The following is a 16227-nucleotide window of genomic DNA, read 5'->3' as shown; positions in this document are numbered from 1 at the left end:
CCTAGCAGGAAGCCTGGAGCATTCTAGGATAGAATGAAGGAAGAGGAAGTGTGTGTGTGCCCTGAGAAACTGCATTAGTGGTGGGCAAACTGTTGTTAGCCCAGGAAGATCTCAGACCCTGCTTCCTGATTTCCTTGGGATCCTGAGTGGAGGTGGATTTCCAGCAAAGAGAAGACCTACAGAGCAGAACCAAGCAGAGGAGGAGTTTGATCCCTGGTAGGGGATGTCCCCTTCCCCCCCCCCAACCCCCCCGGGTCCAACCACGTGGAGGGAAGATGCTGCAGATGAGCAATTACAGCCTGGTGCTGTGCCTGCAACTGGTGCTGCTCCTGTATGACCTCTGGGTGAACGCCTTCTCGGAGCTACTGCGGTCAGCACCTCTGTGGTCCAGCTGGTGCTCTTCATCATCCAAGACATTGCCATCCTCTTCAATGTGATCATCATTTTCCTCATGTTCTTCAACACCTTCGTGTTCCAGGCTGAGCTAATTAACCTCCTCTTCTGGAAGTTCAAAGAGACCATCATCCTGACGGCCTTCTACCTGTCTCTCAGCATACCCCTCCATGTCTGGGTCCTGAACCTGCACTGGAAAGACTCCAAACATTACGTGTGGACAGATGGCCTTCAGACCCTGTTTGTGTTTCAGAGACTGGCTGCCATTCTCTATTGCTACTTCTACAAGAGGACAGCCATCCACCTGGGTGATCCTCTATTCCACCAGGTCTCAAACTCCTCCTCTGCTTGGTTCTGCTCTGTAAGTCTTCTCCTTTTTGCAGGAAATCCACCTCCACTCAGGATCCCAAGGAAATCAGGAAGCAGGTCTGAGATCTCCCTGGGCTGAGTTTGCCCACCACTAATGCAGTTTCTAAGGGCACACACACACTTCCTCCTCCTTCATTCTATCCTAGAATGCTCCAGGCTTCCTGCTAGGTCAACCTTAATACTTAATTAACTAACTAATCTTCCTCACAACAATATCAAGATTGGTTTTATACTACAGGAAGATTTTTTTGGCCATTTTATATATATGATATCAGATTTTGAATATTTTCTAAATTTTTCTTGCAAATTCATCTGAAACCAATTTTATGAATTCATACCTTACTCCATTTCTTTTTTTTAAAGTAAGATTAGATTATTTAAGTTATTTATTTCTTGTTTTGTCAATTTTAGCATTTTATATATTCTAAATAGTCATCTATTGCAATCCAAATTGTTGATTTTATTGGCATGCAGTTGGGGGAAATGGTTTCTAATAATTTCCTTCATTTTGTTCTTCTCTTGTGATATGCGCATTTAAAAAACAACAACAACAAAACTGTTTCCTTCTGCCTTAGCATTGCTACTGGGTATTGGCTCCAAGGCAAATTGGCAGCATAAGCTAGGCAATGAGACTTAAATGAGTTGCCCAGAGTCACATAGCTAGGAATTGTCTGATGTCAAATTTGAATTCAGGACTTTCCACCTCCAGGTCTGACTCTCTATCCACTGAGTCATCTAGCTTCCCCAATACAGCCATTCTTTAAAATTGTTAGCATTTAGTTACTTTTAAATTCAATGACCTTTTAACAAATGTAATTTTTACTTCCCTGTGGTCAACAAGGGACATGTTTAATAGTTCTACTTTTTTATATATTTGTGAGGACTTTATGTCCTAAAACATGGTCAATTTTGCAAAGATACCATGAACATATGCTTGAAGCAACAAGGTACTCTGAGAGATGAAGGAAGCATGTGAGAGGCAAATCAAATCACCACCACTATCTTACTCCTTATCTCCCCTCATACCATGAAGAAGACATTTGAGATCCTAAAACCAAGACCCTTAGGAATAGTAGTGCCTCAGAAACCATAATGCCTACTTCTGGCATAGTCTTCATAGTCACATCCTGCAGGTGCTATAGCTACAGCTACCGAAGATACCAAAAAAAGAAAGTTTTCTTTTTAAGTATTATTTATTTATTTTTTTAAAAAAAGTTTTTATTTTGAATATTTTTCCATAGTTACATATTTCATGTTCTTTCCCTCTCCCCCAAATCCCCCTAACCTCCCTTAGCTGATGCACAATTCCACTCGGTTTTACATGTATCACTGATCAAGACCTAATTCCATATTATTGATAATTGGACAAAAAAGAAAGTTTTGCCATCAGAATCCTTTCATTTTTAAATGGTTCCACATGAGAAATTTTATTAGTGGAAAAGACACTAAAGAAGAGACATTAACATTTACTTTGCTCCTGCATTCTAGATCATGTTCTCTAACCTTCTGTGTGCCACAGGGCTCTGTCTTGAACCCTCTTTGCTTCTCTCTCTATTCTATTCTATTATTCTCTCTTCATTAGATGTTCTCAAAAGCTTCCATGAACATAATTACCAACTCTATGCTGAGGATTGTCACATCTATGTATCCTGCCTGAAATTCCCTTCTGACATCCAGTTTTGCATCTCTATTTGCCTTTCAAACATTTTGAAATATATGTCCAATAGTTATTGTTAACTCAACATGTCCAACACTGAACTTATTATCTTTTCCTCTAAACCCTCTTGCCCTACTAGCCTATTACAGTAGAGGATAATACCATTCTCCCATTCCCTCAGGACTGCAACTTAAGAATCAGCTGGGTCTCTTCACTACCTCTTCACTATATCCAATCTATTGATGAAGCCTATTCATTTTGCTTTTGCAAGGTCTCTCAACCACATCTCCTTCTTTCCTCTATTATTCTAGAACAGGCCTTCATCATTTCATGCCTGAATTATTTTAATAGCTTGCTTGTGGGTCTGCCTGCTTCAAGTCCTGCCTCACTCCAGACTATTCTTCATTCAGCCTCCAAAGTGGTTTTCCTAAACTGTAGGTCCAATTATGTCATACCCCCTCCTCACCCTGACAATAAACTTCTGTAGCTCCCTATTGTTTCCAGAAGCAAATACCAAATGCTCTGTTTGGCATTCAGTGCTATTCATACTCTATTCCCCTTCTTTCTTTTCTAGTTTTCTTATACCTTCTCCTTCACATGTATTCTTTTATCCAGTGACAATGCCTTTTTGTCCATTCTTCAAAGAAGACACTACATCTCTTGGCTCTGGCATTTTCTCTAAGCTCTCCCCTATGCCTGGAATGCTTTTCTTCCTCTACTCTCCCTACTAACCTCATTCTCAACCATCATTCTCTAAGTTCAAGTCAAATCCCATTTTCTACAAGAAGTCTTCCCTTACTAGCTGTATAACTCTAGGCAGGTCAATTAGCCCTGTTTGTCTGGGTTTCCTTATCTGTAAAATGAGATGGAGAATGAAATGGCAAACTACCCCAGTATCTTTGCCAAGAAAGTCTCAAATGGGGTAATGGAGAGTTGAACATGACTAAAACAACTGAACAACAACAGCTTGTTTTGTGCATTTCTTTTTATGTTTTTTTTTCTCCTTTAATCAAATGATTGTAAGCAACTTGAGGTCAGGGATTTTCTTTTGCTTCATTTTTAAATCCCAAAGAGCTTAATATACTTCCTTGCCAAAAAAAAAAAAAAAAGAATTTGATTGATTAAAGTCCAATGTACTTTTTTATCTGATTTGCAGCTGAAACCTTTCATGTGTTTTCTTCCCCATTAGAAAGTTAGTTCCTCTATGCCCAAAGGGCTTTAAAAGACTATCTGCCTTTTAATCTAGCCATAGCACTGCTTGGTTTATACCCCAAAGAGATAATACGGAAAAAGACTTGTAGAAAAATATTTATGGCCGCGTTCTTTGTGGTGACAAAAAAACTGGAAAATTGAGGGAATGTCCTTCAATTGGGGAATGACTGAACAAATTGTGGCATCTGTTGGTGATGGAATGTTGTGCTCAAAGGAATAAAGAACTGGAGGAATTCCATGTGAACTGGAATGACCTCTAGGAATTGATGCAGAGTGAAAGGAGCAGATCCAGGAGAACATTGTACACAGAGACTGATACACTGTGGTACAATCGAACATAACGGACTACTCTATTAGGAGCAATGCAATGACCCAGAGCAAGGCTGAGGGACTTATGAGAAAGAAAACTAGCTACATTCAGAGGAAGAACTTGGGAGGATGTAGGAAGCCAATAAGAGAATAGATAAAAATCTGAGACTCCTCTTTTGACCCCTTTTGTGATCCTTGTGATTTTTTGTTGAAAAGTATTGTGGCCTTATTGAAGAGCTTTAAGTTCCTAGTGGGCCAGCATTTAAAAGGTTAACACTCTCCCCCCTTTGGCCAGTAATGCAGCTGCCTGGTATAGCCAAGGCCAAAACCTTAGCAGGGGCAATTCAACCCTGAGAAAAATATTCCCCAACTTGGCTTTCTGATAAGAAGCCAGTCAAAATTCAGCCTTGGCCTTGGTCTGTTCTGAAGCCAATGAGACCTTTTGTGTTGTGATATGACATAATTTATAATTTCTGCACATCTGCAAAGTTTTGGGGGGGTTCTTTTGTGTGAAATGAGTCTTGAAATATATATAATAAACTCCATGCTCCTGGAGATAGAGCTGGAAGCATGAGCTAAAAGATGTTCAGTGTCCCTTATTTCCTTATCAACTAAACTGTCCTTATCAGAGATGATAAATAGATCTTGAGAGGAGGAAAAACACAGAAGAAAAACAACTGCTTGAACACATGGGCTGTTGGGGATAATATTGGGGATGTAGACTCTAAATGATAACTAGTCCAACTATTAATAATATGGAATTAGGTCTTGATCAATGATACATGTAAAACTCAGTGGAATTGTGCATCAGCTAAGGGGGGTCAGGGAGGTTTGAGGTAGAGGGAAAGAACATGAAATATGCAACTATGGGAAAATATTCAAAATAAAAATAATAAAAGGAAAAAAAACTAGTTCCTTAATAATATGGACTGTATTACTTTCATATACCCAGTATTATCGCAATATTTTGCACATAGTAAATGCTGCATTCACTCATTCATTTATTCATGCTTCTTTCTTCTTTTCTTTCTTCCTTCATTCCTTTCTTTCTTTCTTAATTTATTTTCCATTTCTTCTTCTTGTCCTCATTTAATTTATAATATTATTTTAAAAACTCTTTTAAAAAGTTCTTGCTTCGTATCTTCCAAGAATTCTACTTGACCTTTGCCAAACTGTGTGTTTCTTTGAGTCTTTGCTTATACGTGGTAGGCATTCTCCTTTTGTGGGAATGTATCTTGAACCTCCCCAAAATGATAATAACTTTCTATCATGAATTTTTTGTTTTGTTGTTGTTGTTGTCGTGGTGGTGGTAGTGGTGGTGGTGTTTTTTGTTTGTTTGTTTGTTTTTGCTTTTTGCTTACTTTCAGTCTTACTTCCCAATTTGAAAGACCTCTTCAGACTTTTGTAGAGAATAGTAGGGTCTTGTTAGCTCCAGATTTGTATCCTCTGGGTCCCTGCTACTGCTTTCTCTAGGTATTGAGAATATATAACTCTTAAAGGACCTTTAGGGCCTTTAAATTTACACATTTTTTACAAAAATTTACAAATTTTCAATTCATCCCAACTAGTCTGGTCTATGGTGAAATCTGCTGCATACTAATCTGAGGTTTGCAAGCTTCTGACTCTAATTTGGACCCAACTAATACAAGTGAAAACTTGCCCTAGTTGGAGTTTCAGTGAACTATGGCTCACCTCAGTCTCTGTTAGTCTGTTAAATGTCTCTTCAGGCTTCTCTTTTATCTTGGTTACCTTCTGGTCACTCAGCCATAAGCCCAAGACTGGCAGACTAGGGGCAGAATACATGACTCCACTCCATAGTCAGAGCCACAGAACAGCTACTCATGTCTCTTTCTATTCCTTGCCCAATACTTATTCTCAGTCTGAGCTGTTTCTATAACTGCTTCTTGCGCTGAAACACAATTTTAGGTCCCCTTCCTTCGTCTAAGTTCAATCTGCAACCCAGACATGGGGTCAGAACAACACAGCTTCTGTTTGACTTCTTTTCCTGTTTTTTTTCCCCTTGTATTTTCTGTCATTGCCCAATGTGGTGCTCTTCCTAGAGCTTTGATGGAGTATTTGCTATAAATAGCTAGGCTATAATGTTTATTCTGATTCTACCATCTTGGTCTGGCAGCTATGCCATTTTAAAAGCTTCTGGGAATTGTAAATCTTTTTCTCTCTGAAAGATAAGCAAAGAGGTTAATGAAGGGCTCTTGCATCATAAGTCCCAGTGCAGTACATAAGTGGCTCCTCTGACACTGTGGAAGATGGCAACTGCTTACAAATTTCAGGAATTGTACATGTATTTAGGGCCCTGAAGTGACAGTTTCCATGGCAATGTGCATTAGAAGGTATTGATAAATTTTGGGATAGGGGCATCTATAGCTTTCATATTGGGGGGTGCAGTTTTCAAGCCTGTCACAATGGGCCACATAAAAGGATGTAGAAGAACAGGAAGTAACATTAATCCCCACTATAGCAGGAAGCAAAAGGCCATGCCCAATAAGGACATGAATCTCTTTATGTTTTTTTATTGAAATTTTAATTAATTAATTAATTAGGATTCATGATTACATGATTCATATATATTTTATTGTCAGGTTCTTTTTTTTTCTTTTTTCTTTTCCCATCCTTTTTCTTGACTTTGAACTTAAGGCTAGGGCTTTAGGTTCTGTTTATCTCTGGGGTGAATGGCTATATGGAGCATCTGTGGCTCTATCTGGGGGCCTGTAAGTTTTCAGTGCTTCCAAGATGGTATGATCTAGAGAGAGTTCTGGTCACTATCCTGCTCTTCACTCTGATTGTTACCCAGGTAGCAACCCATTCCTCTCACAACTAATAACCATAATTACTTCTTTCCCTGGAACTGCAACTAGAACTGAGCTATAGGTAAAGGAGCAGCCAAATGATGCTGGATCTTATGCCTAATACTAGCACAGAGGTTCTTTGTAATATTTTTCTGAATAGATGTTTAGTACCCTTAAAATCCTTAGGCACTGAACATTCGTAGTACCCTATTCTTGCTATTGCCTCTGCCTCCAGATCCCACAGCTGGTAATGCTTCTGGCATGCTGTACTCCTAGCCAACGCCAACCCAAAGTGTCTGCAGACCTCTCTTTCTGTCCTCCTACACTGTCCTATGCAGAAAAAAAAAGTTGCTGTGACTTTTTAGGGAGATAATGTTGCTCAAACTTTGATTTAAATCATTTTTAAAAAGTTGGTTAGAGGGTGGGTTGTGAGAGTTCAGTTCATTTTGGCTCCATTGCCCATCTCCTGATTGATGTTCCTGAAGTGTAAGACTTTAGTGCTTCCCTCTTACCTCTAGGACCAAATATGAAATATGTTATTTATTTTTAAGCCAAATAAGCAATATGATATTTTCTATCATTCTAGTTTTCTTATATTTATTCCCTTCCATATACTCTACAATCCAGCTATATTCTCCTTTTTGCTGTTCCTCACACATGATGCTCCATTTCCATACTCAATCCCCTTTCACTGGATGGTCCTTATATCTGAAATATTTTTTTTCTTTATTTCTATATCCTTATTTCCTTCAGGACTCAAGCTCATACCTTGCCTTTGAAGGAGATCTTTTTCTTCATCCTTCCCCTCTATAAAGTTTTTCTTCTTCAATTACCTTCCACTTCTACCCTATAAACAAGATACATATATATAAAACATAATACACTCATTCATACATACATATATATACACATATTTATATGTAGTACATATATGTTACATACAGTATGCATGCAACATGCAAAACCATTAGAATATTATATAAATATATACATTATAAATAAGTATAGCTAATGTGTCATATGTATATCACACACATATACATGTCACATAGGTTCTTGATAAATACTTTGCAACCCTTAGCCATTCTTTTGAGTCTCTACAACAAAATCCTAGTCTTCCCACAATAACTGTGAATTTACCCTAGAAGATATATATTTGTGGATCGATAAAAAAATAGTTCACCTTCATATTGTTCCTGTATTATCCAAGGAACCCAGATCTCTTTCCTTCATTCACCAAAAACATAGTTTTAGTTATTCAACTTCAGGGTTTCCTGTTTGTTTCCCTAAGAAGGAAGGATATTTTCCAGAAAATATGCCTAATATGTACCCAAATTTATGAACTATTTGGTCTTCTACTCTGGATTATCATTTATGTCTCACACTCTAGTCATCCTTCAGGCCCTTTACAACATGCTTCTTTGTACCATTCTAAGCTTTATACTTTACTTCATGTACCCTTTATGTACAGTGGATAAAGTACTGGGCCTGGAGTCAGGAAGACCTCAGTTCAAATCCAGATGCAAATATTTAATAGCTGCAAAACCTTGGGCAAATTAATTAAATCTCTGCTTGCCTCAGTTTCCTGATCTGAAAAATTTCAATAACAATAGTACCTATCCAGTAGGGTTTTGTGAAGATTAAATGATAGATATGTAAATCTCTTGGCACAGTACATTTTACATAGTAATCATTATATTTACACTATTATTATCAAACTGTTGTTCCATCACTTTAGTAGTGTTGACTCCTCATTTAGGGTTTTCTTGGCAAGGATACTTGGTTGGTCATTTTTTTTCTCAAGTTCATTTGATAGATGAGGAAACTGAGGGTTAAGAGACTTTCTCAGGTCATCCAGTTAGTAAGTGTCAGAGTCTAGACTTGAACCCAGTTTTTCCTGACTACCGGCCCAGCACTCTGGCCAACTAAGACACTTTTTTTTTTAAACTCTTACCTTCCGTCTTGGAGTCAATACTGTGTATTAGATCCAAGGCAGAAGAGTGGTAAGCACTAGGCAATGGAGGCTAAGTGACTTGCCTAAGGTCACACATCTGGGAAGTGTCTGGGGCCAGATTTGAACCTAGGACCTCCCATCTCTAGGTCTGGCTCTCAATCCACTACCAAGCAGCCCCCACTAAGACACTTAACTGTCCCATTATCAAATCATATTAGCCAAATTTGTTGTTCCTTATACATGATATTCCCATTTCCCATCTTCTCATTTCTGCTTTTTAGTTTCCTTGACTACCTTTACAACAGCTCAACTCCCACTTTTTGGCCTTCTCAATCTTCCCAGCTGCTAGTGCCTTCCATCTAAGATTACCTTTAATCTATTATGTGTTTTGTTTATATGTACTTAGTTATATTTATGTTTATCTCCTTCCAATGGAATGTTACATTTTGTCATCTGGTATTGGACTAACTAAATCTGGAGACTTTTATCCAAGGAAATATGAAATAACATGGGTTGGACTAGATGAGTGTTGAGGGTCCTTTAAACTTCTGAATTCTGTGACTCTATACATGGTAGATAAATGGCTGGAAGATCTAAGTTCAAATCCTACTTTTGATACTTAGTAAATGAGTTATCCTTGGCAAGTCACTTAACTTCTTTTTTAAAAATTTAGAATATTTTTCCATGGTTACATGATTCATGATTTCCCATACCTTCTTCCCTCCCTGCTCCAAGAGCTGACAAGCAATTCCACTGGTTTTTACATTGTTCAAAACCTATTTCCATATTATTCATATTTGCAATAGTGATCATTTAAAATCAAAATCCCCAATCATGTACCCACTGAACCATATTATCAACCATATGATATGTTTTTCTTCTGCATTTCTACTCCCACAGTTCTTTCTCTGGATGTGAATAGCATTCTTTCTCATAAGTCTCTTGAGATTGTCTTATATCATTGCAATGTTGCTAGTAGAAAAGTCTATTACATTCGATTGTGCCACAGTGTATCAGTCTCCGCACAACGTTCTCCTGGTTCTGCTCCTTTTACATCCTAGAGGTCATTCTAGTTCACATGGATTTCCTCCAGTTCATTATTCCTGTCAGCACAATAGTATTCCATCACCATCAGATACTACAATCTGTTCTGCCACTCCCCAATTGATGGTCACTTTCTCATTTTCCAGGGTCCCTTAACTTCTAAATGCCTTAGACAACAGCCAAAAACATTTCTAATACAGTAATACCTTGATTTTCATTGACATTGGTTATTGTTGCTTTTGGCTTTTATTTTTTCCCCCTAAAAAATTGATCTCAGTTTTCATCAGTCGCCTTGGATTTCATTTGTGTGCCCACTTGACCTTGAGGCAAATTTTGCAAAAACAAAGGGTGACCCAGGCATTCTCCTGCTCAGTATGAGCAATGCATGTTTTGAAAAGAAAATACATCCATTTATCCATACAAATAGCAAATGAAAATCAGATAAAGCAAGCAATATATACCTGACTATACAAAATAAATGAGCTCTCTCACTAGGAATGAGATATTTCAGTTCAGTCAAGTAGAAATTTTCCCATAGTATCTCAGCTGAGAAGAGGGACATAATTAAGATAACAACTCCTCTAAATGACAGATACTTTCCAAAGTCTTTCCAAATAACACCTTGATACCTAAGGTCCTTATGGAGGGGTATTACCCTTCCAAACAATAACCTCTGTCTCCTCTCCTAGCCATCTTCCATACACCAAGAAGTCTTCAGAAAGGTTAAATGCCATGTTAAATATTCATTTATTCTTTATATTAATTAGTCTTTTATATTGATTATTTTTAGCATTAAACACTATATTTATTCTCTTTTTTTCTCTCTTTTTTTTAAACCCTTGTACTTCGGTGTATTGTCTCATAGGTGGAAGATTGGTAAGGGTGGGCAATGGGGGTCAAGTGACTTGCCCAGGGTCACACAGCTGGGAAGTGGCTGAGGCTGGGTTTGAACCTAGGACCTCCTGTCTCTAGGCCTGACTCTCACTCCACTGAGCTACCCAGCTGCCCCCTATTTATTCTCTATAAAATATACTTTTGGTATATATTTTGGAGTGTCTAGAATGAAATAATTGGATTTACACTGATTCATATGGAAATTGTTATTATTAAAAATGAGGAAGGCAGATACTAAAAGGGAGAATAGTATTTTAATAAAAGCCATTCTGAAAGAGATGAAAATCATTAGACCATGCGCCTATAAGTATTCAAACTGCCCCCTCAGTTGTTTTACCTTTTCGCATCGCCGCTCGCCCAAGTAGCTAAAAGAGGAAGTTCAAAGTCACTTCCCAATATTTGTAAAAAGTAATTTGGGAAATGTATAAAACTACATTTCCCTTGATCCAACATGGTCCAACTGGTTTCCGTTTCTGACATCTTGACCCAGGGGAGCGCTTAAATCTCGTGGGTTAGGAGGGAGTGGTCTCTCTTTGGCGAGTAGGCGATGGCGAGGAAACAGGAAACAAAATGGAGGTGGCGGCAGTTTTGAATGCTTACAAGCGCGTGGTCTAATGATTTTATCTATCAACATGGCTTTAATTAAAATACTAATTTATATATTTATACAAGCATCTATCATTTTTAATATTTACATATTTAAAGCCATCCCTCACCTTGAATTCGTAATCCAAAACAGGAAACCGGTTGGGGATCACGGAAAATGTAGTTCCAAGTATCCCAAGTGATTTTAAATAACACAAAATCATTGCCTCAGTTTTCATTGGTTTCAGATTTTGCTGATTGTTTTCTGATGGAGAATTCATTATGTCAATTAATGATCCTTCTTAAGGTATTGTTTAGAGATTAATGCAACATATTTTGAATAAGCAATTTTACTGTAAGAGGTTTTGCACTATGTCATCAATTTGTTGAAGAGTAGTGTTGTGTAAGTAGGATGGAAACTACTCATTTAGGCAAGAATGATAGTTCTGGGAGGCCTAAACAGTCTTGGCAGGCCTAATCTGTCTCTTGTTCTGTGTGTGGGGTTCCAAAAGCCAACATGAATGGTGTATTCACTTTTATAAGCAATAAAGGAATTGCTTAGGAAACTAAATACAAATCCAAAGGTCAAAAAGAATAAGTACATTTTTAAGAAAGAGAAAATCTTCTATCTTAAGAGTAATATCTTTATCACCATTGGGATGTTAGGGAAGATTTGAAGTTAAATTATTTAATATTTGAGTTTTTTAGGCCTTTACATTCTGTTTTTCATCCTTATTGAGCACTACCAAAGACCATAGATTTGAAGAGAGAAGTTTACCTCAAAGATCAACCCTCTCATTTTGCAGATGAAGAACTAAGGTCCAGAGAAGATGAAGGACTTTCCCAAAGTCATAGCAGCAATAAGTTAATTGAACCCAAGTTCACTAACTTAAAATCTACTATACTTCCTTTTATATTATTATGACTCTTTTTCAGGGCTAACTCTATCACCAGAAAACAGAATAAAATTAGAGAAAACTTTAGCTGTTGGTTAGTCACTATTACTTTTTTAAAGGCCTCATTGGAAAGTAAATTAAAACTATTGTTGTCTTTAAATTTCTGTGTGTTCATTCTTCCATACAACTCCTGTCTTCCATTATCAAAAATAGCTGCATTTTAGTTTTGTGTTCCCAGTCTCTTTCCTGGAGATGACTTAATTCTCTAAGACTGCCCATCTGGTGCCTTCTCTAAATGCTCACAATTCACTTAAAAAAACCTTCAAAACAAAACCAAGCCTACAAATGTTTAATCTTTAAATAAAAGTCATCTTTCTCCCCTTTGGTTCTCTATATCCTCCTTAACAGTTAGAACATGGGAAGATTAGCAAATGGACTATAAATTCCCAAGTGAACAAAGTAGTAATTCTCCCCCCCCCAAAAAAAAGAGTCAGAAATGGCCCTTGATACTTTTTTTTGCTTTAAAACAGGACACTATAAATAGCTCAGGGAATTTGGACTCCCATACATAGCTCGGTAGAATAGTGTGGAAAAGAAAGTTTATAATCCTGTGAAAAGGGGAGTGTGAGGAGGGTGGAGGCCAGGCAAAGATACTGTCTACCATAAAAAACATGACAGCTTCATGTAAGAGCTGTTGCTTCTAATTTAAATTCTCATTTCTTATTCTATTTTGAGATCCACTTTGGGAATTTAGGAATGTTGAAACGTGCTGGATATAAAGCTCTATGTACAAAATGGTCACGCATTGCTGGAATGAGGCATGTTCTAATGGAAACAAATCACTTGTCAGTAAGCAGCTTTCAAATTTTTGAACAAAAGCTCAAAAGGGTCAGGGAAAGATATATTTGTTGACTTAAATGGTTAGAATCAGGTCTATTGAACATAGGGACTTCTGAGCTCTTAAATTAACCTTATTTAAACTAAACTCAGGCTTCTCAATGAGATTAAGTAATCCAAGTGTGATGGTAAATAAAATGAGCAGCTAAAATTTCTAGGTGGAAGAACTATTTGTTGTTATGTAACTATAAAATGGGACTTTCTGGGAAAACTGAATTGCATTGTGTTAATGTGGCAATTAGAATTCATATTGAAGAAAAATGTCATCTTCACAAAGGAGTGGGAACATTACAGTGTAAATAAGATAGCAATATGGATGTTAGGCATATTTTAAAACTGATTATTCACCTGGCTCATTATTTTTATTTACTTATCTTTAAAAGTACCCACACGTGATCAGCAAAATTAAGAATTTTTCATTTTCTCTAAATGACAGTATTCTTCAGTGATTTAACTCCCAACTATGTATTTGTGTTCCACTTGTTATTTCAGTTAACTACACAGATCAAATTCCCAATGAGGTAAATTCTTTTTTGAATGAGTACTAAATTTCTGATAGTACTTATTTCTCCACCAGCTGCTATTGTCCTTGCTGAACCATAAACATAAATAAACTTGTAGTCTAATGAAAGGCCCACCTTGTAATGTTGTGCTTTAGGAGTAACTCTTTTCCAATGTAGTTCTCCTCCTAACCCTTTGCCTCCCCTCCTCCCCGCATTGTCTATATTCTCCAACCAAAATGGAACAATGGAGGCTTATTTTGTCCAGCTTTGTAAAGGGAAAGAGAAGGGTGAAAAACAAATTGTGTGGAGTATCAGTATGGGCAACTGAAAGAAATGGAACTGACTAGGACTATTTCTCCTAGAGGCTAATAAGAGAATGGATATACTCCATAACAACCAAAATTTAGTCTTGGGATTCTACTTACTAACAAAAGGAAGAACAAGAAAAAGAGTAATGGAAAATAACACCTACAAAAAAGATAGAAATACTAAATATATCAAAAGAAAAAAATAAATAAAAAACCCAACACACAAACATAAATTAGGAGAAAGAATGCCAATACTATAAGGAAAATGAGAAAGGAACAAGGAAAATTCAACCAAATTTCCAATATCAAAACTGAAAAGGGAGACTGTATCACCAATGAAAATGAAATTAAAGCAATTATTAGGAATTTTTTGTTCAATTCTATGACAATATAAGTGAAATGGATCAATATTTACAGTAATACATGTTACCCACATTAACAGAAGAAATAGAATGCTTAAATAAACTCATATTAGAAAAAGAAATTGAGCAATAAACTCCAAAAGGAAAAATTGCCACAGGTTTTGTGGTAATCCCATCCACTAAAAAACTAATTACTTCCAAAGCTACATAAATTATTTGAAAGAAAAAGTAAATAAGGAGTTGCATCAAATTCCTTCTATGACACAAACATGATGTTGATACCTAAACCAGAAAGAGAAAAACCAGAATAAAACGTCAGACAAATTTCCCTAATGAATATTGCTGCAAAAACTTTAAAATACTAGCAAGGAGATTAAAACAATGTCTAAGATCATACTCTATAACCAAGTGGGATTTATACAAGAATGAAAAGGTCTAGCTCAGTATTAGAAAAACCATAAGCATAATTTATCATATCAAGAAAAACAAAGAAATAAAATTATATGGTTTTTTACCAATAGATTATGACAAAATACAACACCCATTCTTGTGTAAAACACTAGAAAACATAGAAATCAGTGAAGCTTTTCTTAAAATAATAAATAATATTTATCTAAAAATAAGAAGTAAGAATTTTCTGAAATGTAGACAAGATAGAATGATTCCTATAAACATAGGAGTGAAGCAACCATATTCATTATTACCATTACTATTCAAAATTGTACTACAGACAGCAATGACAAGAAAAAGAAATTGAAGTAATAAGAAGAGATGATGATATATATTTAGAGACCGCTAGAAAATTAACTAAAATCTAGTTTAAACAATTAAAAAGTTTAGAAAAATGGTAGGTTATAAAATAAACTCACACAAATCATCAGCCTTTCTATATATTTACCAGTAGAACCTATCAAGAAGATATAAAAAGAGAAATTCTATTTAAAATAACTGCATACAATGTAAAATATTTGGTGAGTATCTGCCAAGACAGATACAGAAACTAAATGGACATAATTACAATTTTCTTCCCATTAAGAGAGATCTAAACAATTGGAAAATTATTAAATGCTCATGGGTAGGCAGAGCCAACTTAAAAAAATGACCTATATCAATGTACTTATTCAGTGCCATACTAATCAAGCTTTCAAATAATTATTTTATACAACTGGAAACAATTATAACAAAATTCATTTAAACATTTTTCAAAGAATATTGCGTTTTCTCTCTCCCTCTTTCTCTACCCTCAACCACCCTCTTTTGAGATGGTAAGAAGCTTTATATAGACTTTACATGTGCAATCACGTAAACTATTTTTCAATATTAGTCCTTTTGTGGAAGGAAATGTGAACAAAAAAAAACCTAAGAGTGAAAAATGTTTGCTTTGGTCTGGATTCATATCCATCAGTTATTTCTCTGGAAGCAGATGGCATTTATATCATTTTTAACATCAGACTGTCTTGGATTATTGTATTGCTGAGAATAGCTAAGCTATTCACAATTTTTCACTGTACAGTGTTTCTGTGCTCTTCTGTCTCTATTCATTTCACTCTGCTTCAGTATATGTCTTTCCATGTGTTTCTGAGCATCTTCTGCTTGTCATTTCTTACTGCACAATAGCATTCCATTATAATCATGTACTATAATTTAGCCATTCCCCAATTCATGGGTATTCCCTCACTTTCCAGTTCTTTGCCCCCAGAGAAAGAGTTCTTTCATAAATATTTTTGTACATATAGGTCCTTCCAATTTTATTTTCATCTCTGAGATACAAACCTAATGATGGTGTTGTTGGATCAAAGGGTATAACTTTTTAGACATTGGTCCAAATTATTCTCTAGAATGATTGAAACAGTTCACAATACTGCCAACAGTGCATTAGTGTCTCAATTTTTCCACATCCCTTCCAAATTTTCTCATTTTCCTTTTCTGTCATGGTAGTCAATATGAAAGGTATGGGGTGGTACCTCAGCATTGTTTTAATTTGTATTTCTCTACTTAATAGTGATTTAGATAATTTTTTAATATGACTAAAAGTAG

At 36.3% G+C, this 16227-nt stretch overlaps 1 pseudogene; it reads left to right on the top strand.

Annotated features, from left to right (window-relative positions):
• The first annotated feature begins 275 nt into the window (after positions 1 to 275).
• LOC123251023 overlaps positions 276 to 16227 on the top strand; it is an 85539-nt pseudogene continuing 69587 nt past the window's right edge.

The sequence above is a fragment of the Gracilinanus agilis genome, chromosome 1 (genome assembly GCF_016433145.1).
Source record: "Gracilinanus agilis isolate LMUSP501 chromosome 1, AgileGrace, whole genome shotgun sequence".
Taxonomy (NCBI): Eukaryota; Metazoa; Chordata; class Mammalia; order Didelphimorphia; family Didelphidae; genus Gracilinanus; species Gracilinanus agilis.
The sequence above is the reverse complement of the archived record's forward strand: the minus strand, read 5'-3'. Positions and strand labels throughout refer to the sequence as shown.